The sequence below is a fragment of the Aythya fuligula genome, chromosome 3 (genome assembly GCF_009819795.1).
Source record: "Aythya fuligula isolate bAytFul2 chromosome 3, bAytFul2.pri, whole genome shotgun sequence".
Classification (NCBI taxonomy): Eukaryota; Metazoa; Chordata; class Aves; order Anseriformes; family Anatidae; genus Aythya; species Aythya fuligula.
The window spans coordinates 52,731,529-52,748,534 of record NC_045561.1 but is presented as its reverse complement, the minus strand read 5'-3'; the positions used below and the strand labels follow the sequence as shown (position 1 = coordinate 52,748,534).

At 41.0% G+C, this 17,006-nt stretch overlaps 1 protein-coding gene across 3 annotated transcripts in view; it reads left to right on the top strand.

Annotated features, from left to right (window-relative positions):
• Positions 1-7,820: 7,820 nt before the first annotated feature.
• RGS17 (regulator of G protein signaling 17) overlaps positions 7,821-17,006 on the top strand; it is a 74,004-nt gene continuing 64,818 nt past the window's right edge. For 2 of the 3 annotated variants that reach the window (XM_032184005.1, XM_032184002.1), the window contains exon 1: positions 7,821-7,938. The gene's annotated coding sequence lies outside the window, so the exon portion shown is untranslated. Of the gene's footprint in view, positions 7,943-17,006 lie in introns of all 3 variants that reach the window. The other variant, XM_032184004.1, reaches the window with a different exon arrangement.

Genomic DNA, 17,006 nt, shown 5'->3' with positions numbered 1-17,006 from the left:
TGGGTAGGAGAGGTTTAGTAGCACTGTCCCCTGATCAGATGCATGTGGTCAAGATGGTCCTGTGAAAAGGAAGCAGAAGTCACAGACATCCTCACCTCCCAGTGTTTGAATCAATCCAGTTTCATTTGGTTGTGCAGGAAAAAATCTGACAGGAAAACTCTTGATTTTTGTGAGAATGTTCCAGAACTCAGAAATTTGTCATCAAATTCCCATTTTTCTTCAGAAAACTTATATTGAAGCAAAACAGTAATTTTAGTGTTGCTTTGAAAAAAGTTTGCTTCATTTTGTTTTTCCTGGAAGTAATTCTTTATCAAAGCAAACAAGGACAAAAATTTTTTTCAGACTTTGTTGACAAGTACTTAAACACGGTAAATTATCTGAAAGTATTTGTAGATGAGACAAATACCAGATAAAGAATGAAGTTCACATTTCCATTTATTATTCATTGGAAAAAAAGTACAATAAAAGGACATGTTACAGAATATTTGAGGCATCATTCACAAGGACAATTTAGCCATTCTTTGACACTTCTGCTAGTGATTACTTACCTAAGTCACTTTGTTGCCTCTTTGTGACTGTGCTCTACTTCAGAAAGTTCCTGCTTATGCAAAAAGGTATAGCAAATACCGACCTGGGAATGGAGCTCTCTACATGCAAATACAAATACCGGTAGAAAGGTTAGGCATCCTCCCAACAGGAACGTGTTTCTGAATACCGAGTGATCGACCGTGTCGATTCATATCACCAAATTTTTCCCCACCTGAAGTGCTGTGAGTGGCACAGGTAGAGAGCACAGCGCTCTGGCACCGGAGAGGGAGTGCTCTGCTTCCATCTCTCGGTGAAGAGGAGGAAGAACAACCAGCTCAGATTATTATTTTTTCTTCTGGATACTTCATTGATGCAAAAGCCAGATGAACAGATGCTTCAGAAGGGGAGGACAGCTGTGCTTTGACAGACTGAGAAGCATGGACAGAGACCCATTCACATAAGCTTTTCTCCCAGTATTTCCCCCACACACACTGCTCTGGGACTCACCACAACTGCAGGAACCAGTTAAGTGTACAGCTTGTGGAGCTGATCCAAGAAAAGAAGGGAAAGGTGTCTAGTTTGTGGTGAGGAACCTATTCAAGCTGCTATCAGATGCTGACTTCTAGCCAAGGAAATCCATATGACTTTGGGAGGATTTTTCAATACAGGCTGACAAAGAGGGAAACAAGGACACAGATGTGCCCTTGCCAGGGGATGTGGCATTGACTGCTGAACTCAACAAGGCTGGCAGCAGAAAAAAAGACCAAAGCTGAATCACCGCCTGGAGGTGCAGCCACAGGTGACAAACACAGGGCACTGCCCTGCTGTCTGGGACTCACACATGTGCCTGGGACTCTGGGAATATGCAAACCACTGATGCCAGCCTGTGGGTCATGCCAGCACCAGGCAGGAAAGTGGCCCATCAGATGTTCCAGATGGTGGGGGCTCTGGGCTGAGTTAATAAAATCCTGCCAAACGTGGTGGGGATGGAGGAGAGAGTCATGTATCCTCAATAGCACAGGAAGCTGCTCACCCCGATCCTTCAGCTGTTTCATAAAATCTCCGAGGCTACAAGCTGCAAAACCTGCCTCAAAGAGTGCTGAGGAAATGAGAGGTCTCAGCATCAGATCAGACCCTCACCACCTCACTGCCTTCTACATCATATAGACCTGACTTGGCAAACATATACATAAGTAAGCCATGTGAATACCAAAAGCTACAAGTTAAGCAATTTTATAAGAAATATCATCACCTTCTATTTCCAGATATCCTTGTTATGATATTTCTTTGTTTATTTTCCTTGAAAAAAAAAAAGGTTCTCTGTCCTCTTAGAAACTCTGGCTGAACATTCATGTGTGTTTCTAATCCAAGTTTGGTTGCTTCTAACAACTCTGACAGAAGAATTATGTGTATTATAGAAAGAAATAGGTTAATTTAACTATTGGATGCAACATTAATTTCTTCACATTACACTGGCCACATTGCTTGCACTTATAATAGATACTAGCCAAACCCTTCCATGAAATAAAATATGCACTTTTATTCCAGCACTTCTACCTTGTCCTATATTTATGCACAAATCTCCACCTGAAATATTTGCCAATTTGAAGAGTTGGTCTTATATTCACCCATACTTTCTGGTTTCAAATGCTTGGAGGTTTAAGTCTTTTTTTTTTTTTTTTTTAATTTCCACAGTGAAAACATATATAATCACTATTGTGTTATGAGGTGGAAGGGCTTCTTTACCAGTTGTTGTCTGCACTCTCACCTTTATCTTCATCTTAATTATGATCTCCATGGAAACATGAAATAAACTAAGTAAAAATAGAATATACAAAGCATAAATATTTGTGTTTAAAATTTACCTACAGTAAAGATTGTATGATTATATATAAAATTATCAATCATGTAAAGCACAATAGAAAATACAAACTCCCATTAAAGAAAACAATGTATTATATGCTATACTTTTTTATCTTCTTAAATATGGAATTACCTTTACACTTAAAGTCCCATTTACTGAGAACAAATACATGTTCAGGACTTTCTTGACTCTTGACTCTTGACTCATTTTCAAACTTTGTTTGTTCTGCTTTTATTGAGACTAAATAAGGGCTTAGATAAATAGCATTATGATATGCCCTGTGGTGTTTAGGAGTAATCAAGGATGTCATCATTAGATAGAAATGCTAAAGAGTTTGTGGAAAAGCCAGCTAAGTAAAAATCTGTATTTTATGAGCTGCACCTTAACCTTGATCCTGACAAGTTTTTATTAATTTTTCAAAATTCATAACCCCAGGATTATCATTCACTAGAATGAATTCACATCCAAAATACTACATACTTCTTCCCACCCAAGTGTCATTTCTTAGGAGATAAAAGTGGCTTTTCTGACTACTAGTCTTTAAACATATATATATATATATATATAAAAATTACTTACCATCTCCTGGTCCTTTCTGTTCACTTTCACTCAAAGAGCAGATGTGTTTCACTGCAGAATGATCAGATCACTTAGTTACTGAAGTAAACTAGCTTATATAGCTTGTTGTAGAATTTACTTGTTGAAATGGTAAATGATAAAACCAACTTGTTGAAATGGTAAATGATAAAACCAACTTATTACTGAGCTAGCATCAAAGGGCTACCAGGATAGCTTAAGCCCACAGGAAGCTATCTCAAACACCAGAGCTGTAGTTCAGTCTGGTTTATTCAGTTTAGTGCCAGTGACATTTTTCTTCCCCTTTGAGTCAATAGACTTCAGGGTTTTGGTGCCTGTTGGCACATAATACAAGCCTTTGAAATACTGATTGCTCAGCCAAAGTTAACACAAACAGCTGCAAAACAAGATGTCATTATCTCTGGGTCTTGCTCTGAGTGAGCTACAAGTGCACTGCCATCTGCAAAGAGCAGTTCTTTAATAAGGGGACCTCTAAAGCCTTTGTTTCTGCATATAAACAAGACAAATTATCAATGTTGCTTGAGGGAAATCTGAAACTGGACTCTCAGAGACAGACTCTGAATTTGTTCAATCTATTGCCACTGCAGAATAAATCTTTGTAACATTGAGATGCTGTAGCGTTACTCACCTTTTGCAAGCCATCTCTTCATCCAAACAGCCCATGCAAAAGGATCACTTCTTCAACTTATTTGTTTGTGCAAAAGAGGAGGAGTTGGGATTTGTTTGTTTGTTCTTTTTTTTTTTTTTTTTTTTTTTTTCCATATTTTTCTGCATAGCAGCATAGCAAGGTCTTTTTAATTCTCTGAACTCTAACAGTACCAAATAGCATTAGCTACTCTGATGGTTAATAACAGCCATGGCTGTCTCATAGGCATAGCTAAGATTCAAATCAGTATTTTGCATGAGGCAGACCTTAAACATACAGTCACCTCTGTAACTACAAAACATTTTTCTAACTCATTGCCTAGTTGATGGTACAAATGTAAGCACCTTTGAGCTGCTGCAATATGCTGCTTACAGAAAAAGGAAAAAAAAAAAAAAAAAGTATATCATTAGGGGCTCAGACATATTTTAAATAATTCATTTTGAATCACATTGAAGCAACACTGGAGAAATGAAAGAAAGTCATGACTTTTTGATCAATTTGAGGTTTTGACTATTGATTTGTTTTAATGATAGCCATTGATTCTTTTAATGTTGAAGAGGGGCAGAGACTACTATTTACGGAATGTAATCTTGATGAGTTTATGACCATGAGAAATTTTAAACATCTTGTATTGTACAGGTAAAATATGAAGTTGTCTGAAGTTAACTAGATTGTTAGTCAACTAACAATCATGGAGCCTTTATACTGGAAAATAAGGAACCTAACTTCATGTTCATTAAAGTAATAGGCATCTTGACATCAAAGATCAAAAGTTGGTGTATAATGATTTTATTATATTTATATGTAATCTTTATACCAGAAAGCCTTCTTGTGTACACAGTGTTCTAGCTTTTTTTTTTTTTTTTTTTTTTTTTTAATATTTTAAAATGCATTACTATGTCCTTTTCATTTTTCTCAAAAGTCAGTGACAATTCATTGGAAAAAATGATGACAACAGGTTTCAATTAAAAAATAATGAATGCATGGTAACAGGGAAATTGTTTGGGTTAAGAAATGCAAAGAAGCATGGAACAAGACACAGGAACTAGGGAGAGAAGATAGAAAGGCCTGGAAGAAAAAGTCATTGAACACAATTGCAGGGGTCTATAATAGGCAAAAGGATTAGTCAGTGGTCTGAACAGAGTGGCTGAACAGCTATTGAAAGTAAGTGTATTTATAAACAGGAGTTCAGAGAACAACAAGGAATGGCTTCAGTGCAGGAAGCTGCGGTAAATAGGAATGGCTGTGGGAAACATTAAGGAAGTCATAGAAATCTGAAATCTTTTATTCATTTAAATAAGTGAAGCATAGAATTTTCTAACATAAAATTCTAAAATTGTGATTTTTTTTTTCTGGTATGTGGATATATATATATAGTATATTGATATATATATATGGACATTCTGGTGTATATACATATATATACATATGTTGAACACCTTCATATACTTCCTATGTACTTACTAAATCTTTGGGAGAAGACTCTTGATTGATGGGTTTCATAGTCAGAACAAAACTGTTGTCAAAAGTGTTGTCCTAATATTAGGGAAGCTCTAAAGGCTTACTGTCTTCAGTATGAAATTAATAAGCTCCAGTGTATGACCTTTAAGTATATTCCTTTTAGGAATATTTCCTAAAAAGGGAGACTTTCCTGAACTGAGGCTTAGAATAGCATCAATGGTCTTTAAATTTAATTCTATACTAAATGTTAATATACCTAATGTATAGTAACATACTTTTTATTTTATTTTTTTAATCATCACTTAGCAAAACCTGTTAAGAGACTCAGAATAGAACAAATATGAAATTCTGAACATTCATTCTTCCTAGTTGTCCTTCATCACTCACTCTTAATCGTTCACCCTTCTGGAGAGCAATGTCTAATTACACTTTTTTTTTCTTTAAACTTTGCAGATATGCAAAGCTCGAAACACTGGTTTGGCAGAATATAAAACTGTCTTTCATTTTGGAGAATCCAAGGAGCAACCGGGCAGTGTTATGCTGTTGCTTGTTGTACCAGGACACAACCTGTCAAATGCCATCAGTACAGGAGCAGCAGACATGATTCCTAGTGCTGGGAAGCACATTTCTTAGTGAGCCTTCTAATTGCTTTTCCTATTTACATCTCTGTGTATATGTGTTCTTGGTTTGGATGTTTTTGACAATGAAATATGCTCTTTTCTGAATTTCTCCCAAGGTCTGCCTTCTTGGAGGATCAGAAAATCTAATTTACACATTTGTTGTATTCTTGAAAGAAGGGATACCCTACTTCAATACAGGGTGTGGACTGTGTAAAGACAAGGCAGTTTTAACTTCTCTTTAACTGTCTGTGAACAGCGAAGATGAGCTTGAAGCATATTCAAAACTGTTAACGCTTCATAAGTATTTTTTTTCTTTTTCAAAACTCTGAGTACTATTTTGGAAGAAACAGAACGTGAGCTACATTTCCATAAAGATTTCCAAATTGCCATCCACATGGTTGTTTAACTTGGAGTTACACCTACATCTTTATTTATGCATGTAACTAAAAATTCTGAGGGCAAAACTCTATGTATAGGTAGCATTTTTATGAAGACACTTGGCATAGTTGGAGGGGAAAAAAAAAAAAAAAAATTGGGCTCTCAAGATCTTCTTCAAGTCCTAAACAGAAGCTTAAATATCAAACTAAAGGTCTCCTGTTCTTGCTTTATTATGTTTAAAATGGCTGAACAAATCAAGAGAAGGCTGTAGGAGAAGAAGGGGACAATTGCCAGGGAAAAGGTGACAATGTATGAGCACCTGTAAGCCACAGAAGAAACGACTGGAAAAATTTTGCCTGTGGAAAACTGAAAGGCTACTTTGGATGGAAACATGATATGAAGTTTCCATCATGGCCTTCACTTAGCCAATAACCTTTGGTATCAAGCAGAGTTATGTATTCCAGTTCTCAGATTTCTCTGCCATGAGGATCAGGATTAGAAGAAAATAGGAGTGACGGTTTGCTTCCCCTCTGGACTGCTTCCAAACCTTTTAATTTCAGCCCTACTAATACACACACAGATCTGGCTTCAGTTTTAGCACACTCTACTTTGAGATCTAGCTGAGACGCACAAGTGTCTAGATCGGTGTTGTGAAGAGAATCAGTATGGGTTGCTGGCGAGGCACAGTACCACCTTAATCCAGCCTTGTGCCTTTTTGTACCATCTTGCCAGATTGTTTTGACTGAGTGGTAAATGCAGCAATGTGTTCTCTCTTGAGATATTAACATTTCTGGATTCGTGGCATGATTTGACAGGATCCAGGTGCCAAATATGTATTTTTTCCAGTGCCGTTGCCTTCAGGCATATCAGGCTCCAGATTTTTAAGGTGCAGCAGGGAAGCTAAGTAACGTTCTCTGTCGAGACAAAATTTGGAAACCGGAGTTTGGGAAGCTGGGGAAAAAATGACTGGCAAGATCTGGCAGGATTCAGGATTCGAAGCCAGATTTTCAGAACATCCTGGTGTTGTTTCTTACGGTCACAACTGACAGTTCCACGCTGGTTCTTTATCCAGGCGTTGTTCTTCAGGTGCCTGACATCAAAAAGTTAATCAGGCTCTAAATCCCTGCACTGCTCTTGCCTGCACGAGCGGAAGGAAGAGTTGGATAGCGTTTTAAACACCTACTTCTCTTTTTTTTACAAACCAATATGGGGACAAGAAAAAAAAACTAAGCCGCAGCCCAGCCACCCCTCGCCACCGCGGCTCCTGGCTGCCTGCCGCAGGGCACTCCCAGGCCACCGGCACGGCCACCGCAGGGCTGGGGGAAACCTGGGGGGGAAGGAGGGGGGTTCACCGCGGCCCCCGCCGCCCTCGCAGCCCCGGGGACCCCCGCCGAGGAGCCCCGCGGAGGAGCGGCCGTGCCGGGGGTTGCACCGAGGGCATCCCCGCGAGCATCCCCCGAGCATCCCCGCAGCCGGCGGGCGGCGGGGCCGTGCCGAGCCGTGCCGTGCCGTGCCGTGCAGAGCCGTGTCGAGCCGAGCCGTGCCGTGACTCACCCGCCGGGGCCAAGCGGGGAAACTCCCGCTTCGGTGGCAGAGCGCATGTGCCGAGGCTCCCAGCCTCCGCTCCTCGCACCCTCCCCTCGCTGCCTCCCTGCCTCCCGCCCTTCCTCCCTGCTCTGCCTCCTTCCCTCCTTCCCTCCCCGCCCGCCCGCCCGCCGCCGTCTCCTCTCCCTGCCGGCTGGGTGCTGAAGTTGGGCGGATGGCAGCAGCCCAGCTCCGCTAGGACGAGCCGCCGCAGCCCTTCCCGGGATCGCTCAGCGCCAACCGCACGCAGCCGGGCGGGGGTGGGTAAGGCGCTCCGCTGGGGTTTCAGCCTGAACCGTGCGGAACGGCAGCAAAATGTCTGCTTCGGACTGATGCGCGGGGTGGGAGGGTGGAGGGGGGGGAGAAAAAAAAATGAAAAAATAAAAAATAAAGGGGAGGAGGGGAGGAAAAGAGGAAGGAGGTGAGAGGGGATATGGATGGAGGGCGGTGGAGTGAGGCTGAAAATGGGGAGACCGGCTGTGTGTGTGTGTGTGTGTCAGTGTGTGTGTGTGTGTAACAACGGGCGGCTGCGGCGCCGAGGCTGCAAGGTGGTGTTTCTGTGTGTGTGTGTGTATATGTGTGTGTGTATGCGTGTGTGTGCCTGTGTGTGTGTGCGCGGCTCCGTGCCCGCGATGCACAAAGGGGTGGGGAGAGGTGCCCGGGGGCTCTGCCCGCTCCCTCCCCCGCCGCCCCCCCGGTTGGTGCCCGGGGTGCCGTGGGGCATCCGCCGAGCCGGGCGATGCTGCCCAGCCCGGGGCGGGGACGTGGAAAAGGGGGGGGGACACGGGAAGGGAGGGGGACCGTGCCGCCCCCGGGGAAGCCGGGGGCATGGGCTGGCGGTGTGACAGCCGCCGGCTCGCAGCTGAGGCAGCGCTCCCCCTGCCTCCCTTCCCTCCTGACCTTCCCCCGCGTATCGCGGCTCTGCTTGGCGGGCGGCGGGCAGCAATTAGCATTATTATCGCTATTACCGTTTTCATCCGAGGAGCCGGCGTAAGGTGCAGGCGAACATCCGAGTCGTTGCTCCGAAGCCGAGAGTTGCTTCCCACTCCCCTGTTGCCCCCACCCCAAGCCCCCGTCTCGGCCGCCCCCACCGGGCCGGGGAGCCCCCGGGGGCCGCCCCCGCCGCGCTGCCCTGCGGCACCGCCAGCCTCCTGCCCTGGCCTCCTTCCCGGTATACACCGGCGGGGGCGGCACGGCGGCGGGGGGAGCGAGTGGCGGGGCTGGGGCTGCTCCCGGTGGGACCCTCGCTCCCCCGGCCCCGGTCCTCGCACGGCGGCGCGGCCCCGGGCGGCGCGGGGCTTCCCTGAACCCGGGGAAATCCCGGCTGCTGCCGCTGCCGGTGCGGCGGGGGGATGCTGCAATCCCCGCCAGCCTCCCAAAGCCGCCGTGCGCTGCGGTTCCTCACCTCTCCCCGGGATGAACCCGCCCGCGGTTTTAAGCAGGCTGAGGTCGCCTCGCTTGCTCGGCTGTCAAGCCCGCGTTGCACAATTTATAGGTGCCTCTTGTTGATTCATCAGGGGACCCTACCCGCGCCGTCAGGGTTAGCATCGGCAGGGGTAAAATTTAGGATTTTCGGCATTCAGTTTCCTCATTTCCGTATGTGGATTTTCACCGATGTGTGTCTCAGGTTTGCAGCCAGATGCTTTTGCAAAATGGATGAAATCTCAAATACCCTGCTAGGTAAATGTAAGTAAGTTACATATCGTCTGGCACTAGTATTATGGGTAACAGGTGATAAATAGCTTTCAACAAATGTAATATACAAGCACTGCAAATTTGGGGAATTGTATCAAGGAAGTTAATCCTTATTCAAATCAGTGGATGGTAGTGGCATCATCCTTACGTAAATCACTAGGGAATTTTCCCGTGGCCCAAGTCGTTTAAGCAAACAAATTATTTCACCGTTATAAAGACACGGTGTTATGCACTGTTATCACTGTTATCAAATATGTATTTTCATTTGATTCCATACTTGGAATAAGCAAAGTCCGAACAAAAGACACATGTGCCCCACCCCAGTAAGTTTACGGCTTCAGAACTGCAGGCCATGATAGACACAAGTATTTACCTCCCTAAAATACGTGAGAGTCAGACATTGAAATGCCTTTCTCAATCAGGGCCTTAGATCCTTCTAAGTAGCCAAAATAGGAACATAATTTGATTAAAAGCATACGATCAAAAGAATTGCTATAGTGAGTTGGACATCTAGTCCAATATCCTGGCTCTGACTGCAGTCATTAGCAGATGCTGAAGGGAGAAAAACGTAAGAAACAGGGCTGGTATACAGTGTTTTTTTTTTTTTTCCCGGCATATCCTTTTAAGTTCAAGCAAGCCGTAGTACAGGGATTTCTTAACCTGGAGTTTGCTTCCAGACCATCATGTGTAATAAGCCCCTGACTTTCTGTGCTCCCTTTTTTTAATCCATTTATACTTTGGTCTCAACCACATTCTGTGGCAATGAGTGCCACAATTTAATTATGATTTGTGTGAAAAAGTACTTCCTTTTGTTTGCTATGAACCTGCTGCCTGATAATTTCATTCAGTGTGTGACAAAGAGCGCACACTGTGCCTGCACAAGTTGCTAGCAGTGTCCTCTCACTCCAGAGCAGGTACAGCACTGGCAGTACAAGTCCCGTCATTTCATCTAACACTGAGTTAGGAGATCTGCCTAGGAGTGTAAAGCCATATTAAGCTCTCAGTCTTCCTGTTGAAATCTACAGATAAGAATAGTCATTCTTTTTCTTGTTATTCAACACGGGTACTTGTGCACAAAAAATTGCTGTGAACCCATGAACTCATTTCAAAAAGGCTACTGAAAAGCTGTCTGCTGAAAATTAACTCTCTGCACTATTGATTTGAATCAAAGTCTGACTGACAGTTTGGTGAAAAAGAAATCCTGTCCTAATCCAGTTTTCTACTTATCCTGAGCAGAAGATAAAATGTTTTATTTTCAACTGCATTTTTTTTTAAGAATTATACTAAATACAAAATGGAAGCTACATATGTCTATGAACTCTACACATTTGTGTAACATCTCTGCTAATTAATTCACCTGCATAAAGCTCATTATAAGGAATGTGCATATTGAATGATGTGCATGGTTTCATAAGTAAAGTTTAAATGTCCCATAAAATCTAACTGATTTGGAAGGACTTGTGACATGAGGTCTTCTCCCCACGAGTGCTGCTGGGTTTGAATCATCCTTAAGAATCACTAGTATTGGTCAGATTAACATGTCAGAAAGCTTCCCCGATCTCACTGCTAGGCTCTCTTTGAGTTCATCGCAAGAGTAATAAAAGAATAAGAGCCCAGAGAGCTACAAAAGCACCACATGGACCCAAAGATCCGGAAGTTCCCACTATTTGAAATCAGCTGCGGACACAACTTGGAACAGTATAATCCACAGCAAATTGTGGGCCCATGAGGAACAGTAGAAACTCACGCTAGCTGAGAAGTCCTTCACAAAATATAAAATATTGGCAACCTCAGATGCTGTAATCTTCACCTTCCAACAAACTAAAAGAAGAGACTAAGTGCTATGATTATGAAGACAGGATATAAGGGATGTCAGTCAGTCTCATACATTAGCCAGTCTCAAAATAAGTATGAGAATGGTTTTCCTCTTATATATGGCATGTATGTATATGTATGTGTAGGTATACATATATGTGGCAAACATACAAATATAAACTTTCCATCATCAAAAATGCACGTGTGAAAAAAATATAATCCTACTACCTTTTAAATAAGATTAAACTTTTTCCTGCTTCTATAATGAGCAAATGAAACCATGTTCTTACTTGTATGCTTCACGTGCATGCCTTTTGGGAATGGGGAGATTCCTACGAGTACTCAATAAGTGTACTAAATGAAACAGTGTTAGCTCTTACAGAGATGCTGGTCGCAGTTCCATTAGCTCCCTTATAACATCCCCATGATTTCAGGTATGGATTTATTTTGCACTTGTACCCAATGTCTCAACTTCAGCATTTTTGATGAAAAATATATCCTCACCATACTTGTAGTGCTTGTTCTGGGAATGTATAATGAGTTTTCTAAGAACATAAAATTAATGTGCTAATTAGCTTCAGTTAAAATTAGTTAAAAATGAAATCATTCAAGAAATTTAGCATTTCTATTGACCTCTTGTTTGTCCTAAGTAGTCTTTGTAATGAAATAATGCAATCAAACTTTCCATATTGTTAATTAAAAGCTTGTGCATAGGGTATAAAAACAAATGAATAGAATAAGTTGTAATTAAGTTTACCTATTCCTGGCTATAGCTAATGGCTATAACCATACAGGCTGTAAGTAGGCTTGTGTGAGTAGCTTTGCTGGTTCCTGGGGGGCTACTGCACCCCCTGAAGGAACGGAGCCTTTCAGCTCAGCACCCTGGCAAGTCCCGGCTACAGCAGCACTGAGGCAGGGGGGCTGCATGCCAGTGTCATGCAGCCCCACTGGAAGTTTGCTGCTTCAGAGACCTCCTTTTTTCAGACGAAAAAAATAATAATAATTGTGCCCCTACCCGAAGCTGGGTATCTGCTCTCAGAAGGCCTCCCTTGGCACAGTTGCTGCCTCTAATGTACACAAAGGAAGCAGCCATGCAGTGTAACTGTGGCAGGAACCTGTGGGAACACATAAAGCACACAAACCAATGAACTCAGGGTCTGTACTGCTGCTCCTGCCCAGCCACCATGCAACCTGGGCCATGGCTTAATGTGGGTCCTCCAAAGTAGGGGCTGGGTTCACATGCTTCAGCAGTTCTGCACTGCTCTGGTGATGCAAAATAGATGTAAACTCAATTTAAATGCTGTGCTTTGAATAATTTGTGCTGTTCTGGTATATTAATGAATCTGGGCTTAAATTAAAAAAAAAAAAAAAAAAAAAAAAAAAAGTAATGCAAACTGATTTAATACTGAATCTATCATATCTTAATGTTTTGAGTGATAGTTTTGTCTTTGGGTTCCTTGTTTACAAAATATTAATGAAATGTTTCTTACCTTTCATACAATCACAATTTTCATAAATTATTTATTGTGTAATCAAATGGCAATAAGTTCTTAGAAATTGGTAGATTTCTAGCCAAAATGTATATGGGGAATTACAGGTAGGGAGATAGGCTAGAAATAAAAAATTAATAACTTCTTAAATCTTAAAGCCAAGTATTACATATTGCACTTAAAGACACTCAGACATCTTCAACACTACAACTGCTCTGCATAATCCTTCTCCATACAAAAATACAAAATAACTAGCCTAGTTTCATCAGTGAGAAAGGGAGTAAATTAGTGAGTGATGCATTAACACAGCTATGCAGCTTCTGCTACCAAAGCAGCTTCATTTAAATCATCTTGGCTCTTCTTCCAGTGATGCCAGCTCTGTGCTTGCTGAAATATGAGGGAGAGATCACAAGCTGGATGACTCTATATAGACCTAACTCTATATGTGCTGGCCATCAGAGTATAACTGAGAAAATGCTGCCTTTAAAGGCATCACTCTATCATGGCTTCCTGCTGTAAAAGTCAATTGAATATGTCACTTTGGTCTGTAATTTTAGTTCAGTGCAAGTCCAAGCAAGACTTGCTGATAGTCTGTTTTAGGAAGGTTGAATATGATTTGGGCTGTTTTGCTGTGTTATGTTTTACTATGTTATATTTTTCTGTGCTGTGGTGTGCTGTAACAATGTCTTCATTTATCAGTGACTCGTGATAGTTGCAGTAAAATAACCCCATGTGTTCAAAGATAAAGCAATTAGACCATAGGAATCATGGATTAAGGCTGTCAGGCTATCCTTAGCACAACACTTATATGCCTATTGCAGTTCAGACAGCTTTCAGATGAGAGGGCTCAAAATGCAGGGCACTCCAAGAGGCAAGTGTTCAGCTAGCCCTAGACACACTGCATCTAAGGTGAGGATCTTAAGGAAGTCCTTACATTTCTCATGCTACCAACTATTGTCACCATATACATACTGATCTCCTAAAAGCCTAAATAAGAGGAAAACATGCAATACATGTTTAATAGTGTGGTTACTATTTATTCTTTATGCAATGAGAGTGACTTTCTGAAATTAGCAATTTCTTAGCCAATCCACCTTATTAGGGTGCTCTTACCCAGCCCTGCAGGCAGCACCCAGTCTCCAGCATTCATATTGCACCACACCTTTGGGTGGTGTAGATGTGGCTTTCTCAATTGTTTGCATCAAATGAAAAATAAGAGCAGTGAGTAATAACTTCCTTTACAAGAGCTTCAGAAGGAGCCCAGGTTTAATGAATGTAGGTGGGAAGTGTGGACCTAATTACTTTGTGTCCAAAAGGTAGTTTTACTTCCAAGTCTTAATGTCTTCAGAAATGAAAAATCTCTAAAACTATTAATCAGAAAATTTTCACAGCTTTTAAGATGAGTTTGGGAAGAGAGGATTGAGATGTGTAACCTATTTTTTATTGTTCATTCACAATGGTTCAAAAGTACACGCACAAATTATTTTCACACTTAACTCTGAACTAGTTTGTTGGAATGCAGTTGTCATATAATGATCTGATAATCTAACTCATTCAGCTTGATATATCTCATAATCTTGTAACAAGAGTTTAGTTTGTCCTGTTTGTTTTATTGTTTTTGTTTTTTTTTCACTGTTATATTTATTATGTATTCAAAGGTCTTTAAAAACACTTTTTGACCCAGATAATGTGGGGAAAAAAAAAAAAAAAAAAAAAAAAGATAATAGTAATCAGAGTCTTAGCTGCATGGTAAGCATCATGCTGACCAGAATAGACAAGGATATTTTCAAATTCAATATCTGATTATTTCATATGTAAAACCAGGTCATAGAGCTACTGAAAAAAGTCAAGACAGTACTCGTGTGGTGAGGACATAGAAAAGGAGAGAGGGAACACCTCTACCCAGTAAATGCAGCAGCTTTATAAATTATGAAGTTATGAAAATGGCATCTTTGAGTGGTACGGTGATGTACAACTGGGCATAGGTCAACAATTGAGTATACAAAGATTCACTATAGAGAAATATGACTGTTTATGGGATTTGTCCTGGGTTCTGTTTGCAGAAGAACCACCCTGTATCAAATATCTGTCTCAAAGAGCATGTCTTTACTGCAAATTGCAATGTATGGTAGAGAGACCTGACATAAGTTGAACACTGGAAAAAATCTAGTTAAAGCAGCACTGTACCCTGTGGAAGAAAATGACCTTATTTTACCTCTACTATCTGTTTGCCATCTTGCATCATGTAATATAGGCTGCTCAGAAACAGAGATATCCACTCCTGATTTTTTTATATTTTTTTAAACTAAATGGCTTCTGAGGGCATTTACCATGAAATATGTTCCATACTCCTTCAGCCAATGTCTTAGCTGTTCTTAAACCTGCTCCAATTGATCAATATTCCCCTTCATCTATGGACTTCCCAACTGTATGTCAATAGCAGTCAGTGAAAAATACAGCATTAGTATAGCTTTCACATGGCTACATTTTCAATTTTATGTAGCTAAGGGAGGACAGCTCTTCCAGGTGCAGTATTGCACTGAGCACTTCTTTTACTTGCTGTGACTCAGTTCCTGTTAGATTCCCAGGTTATGTCTTGTAAAACAACAGAAGCCTGAACTTGCACACCAGAATCTGACCATCTGCATACAACATTGTTAGAGTGGTCCCAGCCCTGGCTAGAAAACTAGTGCAGTCCAGGGAGCATTCCCAATAAAATGCCTGCATGAAGCAGTCCTGTTATTCAGAGCAGGGCAGTCTAATTATAGGAATATAACTAAATTGGCCATTTGGCCTCAGAGCCAGAGAAGAAGTCCTGGAATTGCTTAGCTTTCCAATATAGATATGTCACATCTTTTCAGGATGGAGCTTCCAGCCTCTGGCTTTGGCCTGCATCTTTTCTCCTTTGAGATGTGTTGTTAGATTCAACCAAAGGAAATCCCTGTTTGCTGTGACTTTGTTACCAATGGTTCCAGATCACCTTAAGCCAGTGATTTGCCCTTGTTAGCCTACGTTGTGCCCTCAATATTCGCCTACTACAAACATTAGCATTAGCAATTTTTATGGTTCCTTTTGTTTCGTTCATAGTAGAGGGAAGGTTGTTAAGCTGAATAAAAGAACATATTCCTGCAAGACCCAAATAGAAACACACTTGCCTAAAAGTTATTCCCTATTTTTGATTTCAGACCAAGATTTATCAGTTTTTAATACATTTAATGTTTACCAAGTTCATTTTTATCATATTTATTCTACAATCATATGTACTAACAGAAGTCAATTTATTTACATTGGCGCTATAGCCACCAAATTCAGCCATCAAATTGATAACCTTATGTAAAATATATAGCTATGTAGTTTCAATTTTTTATTTACCATAACTCATATGGAATGCCTTTAATTATTATTAAGTTCACTCAAGTTTTTCATATGATTATTAATAATAATATTCTATCAAATCTGTCAGATGTGGTGGTGATGTTTTTATGTTTAATATTAATTTATTTCACACATAGCATAGAGGAGAATTGTTCAAACATATTCAGCAAGGAAGTTTAGAAAAGGGGTGTGGCTCATATCTGTATGTGCATGATATAATAGGAAAATGATATACCTTGTGTGACTTGACTTCTACTGAGCATTTTTCTTGGCCAGGCTGTGACAAACTGGCCAAACGCTGTTCTGTGACAAGCACTGTGACCTGGTTTCATTTACACAGGGTGTAAAAGCTGGTGACATTTCAGGAACTTTTAAGAAAACAAGGAGTCCAGAAAGCTCCAAACAGTAAAAGAGGAGGGTACTATTTTTCATATTATAACAATCTTGAGAATCTAGACTATTTAGTGAGCACTGAGAATGAATACAAAGCACATTATGAAAAGGCCATCCTTATTAATACTGTTTTTCCAGATTTCTGGGTTTCAGACCTAGGAAGTCTTTTAAGATAATTGTCCCATCATGCCATTTTTGCTTCAAGCTCATTTTTCAAAGAACCACATCACCTCTGTGTTCTAGGACATAGTAAACAGCACTTCTATTTCATGGAAAAGAAATACAGATACCTATTAATTAAGTGATTACCCAGGATCACACAGTAAAGTACTGGCAGATGCATAAATTGAATATAAAGAGGAGGAATCAAATTTCTTGTTGAAAAGATGTTCAAGAGTCAGAATTTAACACCAAGAATCTTGACTCACACTCAATTTAAGAGCTTTCTTTTTTACCAAAGTAATGATCAGATGTAAAATATCAGCGAGAGCTTAAGATACAGGACAAAAATGGGAATTCGCATTTGACTCAGAAGTCAGTCTTTCTGTTCAAATGTTCTT